This window comes from Echinops telfairi, unplaced genomic scaffold, assembly GCF_000313985.2.
Source record: "Echinops telfairi isolate 266 unplaced genomic scaffold, ASM31398v2 ScPeMD7_7465;HRSCAF=8503, whole genome shotgun sequence".
NCBI classification, from domain to species: Eukaryota; Metazoa; Chordata; class Mammalia; order Afrosoricida; family Tenrecidae; genus Echinops; species Echinops telfairi.
In genome coordinates this window covers 1-1,213 of record NW_022111365.1, presented here as the reverse complement: position 1 = coordinate 1,213, position 1,213 = coordinate 1, and the positions used below count along the sequence as shown (strand labels likewise).

General features: G+C 36.4%; 1 pseudogene; it reads left to right on the top strand.

Moving 5' to 3' along the window:
- Positions 1-3: 3 nt before the first annotated feature.
- LOC101644401 lies at positions 4-829 on the top strand (annotated as a pseudogene).
- Positions 830-1,213: the final 384 nt, after the last annotated feature.

Sequence of the window (1,213 nt, the reverse complement as noted above, 5' to 3'; positions counted from 1 at the left end):
AAATTAGCAGCCTTAGAGGATGATTCTGTTAAAGAGAGACATTCATCTGTGTCAGCAGTGACACATTCTAAAACAAAATTTTAATTGATCAATTCTTCTGTGTTGAGTTTGAAACCATGAAATGTACAGAATATGGGGGGAAAGTTACTAAAAGAAAGGAAAATCAGCTTAAACATAGCTGCTTTATTAATCAAAAGGTCAAAGACTTTTTTTACAGGACTTAAATTGTGAGTGCAGGAAGAAATCAGCAGTCTCCAACATTGCATAGAGATGTTTTGTACATCAAATCTTCCAAGATCAGCCAACTGCCTGCTTACTTGACAATCTAGATGGTTCGATTTTTTTTAACATAAAGAGAAGGACTCTATGAATGTCAAAGTACTTAAGGATGTTAAATTTCCTCTTGTGTTAGATGTGTATGAACTATGTATAACAGAACTTCAAGAGAAAATGTTGTTGTTGTTTTCAAGGATCTGGAAAATTTAAAAAATTAATCAGCAACCAAAGATAAGTGATCAAAAAAGTAGTTCCCAGATAGAAGTTAAATACGAACCCTTTTCTTTTGCTGATGCTATTGGCTCTAATAAATGTTGATACTACGACTTTCAAGCGTTGCTAACTCATGCGGGAAGGCCTAGTTCTTCGGATCATTATCTATCCTTGGTGAAAAGGAAAAAAATGAATGGATAATATTTGATGGTGCTAAAGTCAACATCGTTACACCAGAAGATGTATTGCAGCTTTCTGGTGGTGGAGACTGGCATATGCTTATGTTTTACTGTATGAGCCTCACAGAGTTAAAGTAATGGAAAAGGAAAGTAAACAGTAATCTTCATTTCAGCTATTTATGCTTAGGTGTGAAATAAATGTTATTTGTTGTTCATTTCTATTATCTACATCAGAGGTGTCAAACTGGCGGCCCACAGGCCGCATGTGGCCCCCAAGGTAATCTTTTGTGGCCCGCGAGGCCCTGAAATAAAATCAAAATAGAAAATTTTGTTATTAAGAAAATAGCGCTTAAGGGAGATTGAGGCAATATCGCATACACAATTCCCTCATTACATTTTATTTCAGAGCATCATGGGCCACAAAAAATTACCTCTGGGGCCGCATGCAGCCCATGGGTCACCAGTTTGACACCCTGATCTAGAGCTTTAGAGAAAGGTAATTAAATGGTTGTATATTTTCACTCACATGGAACAAGAGGTTGAAG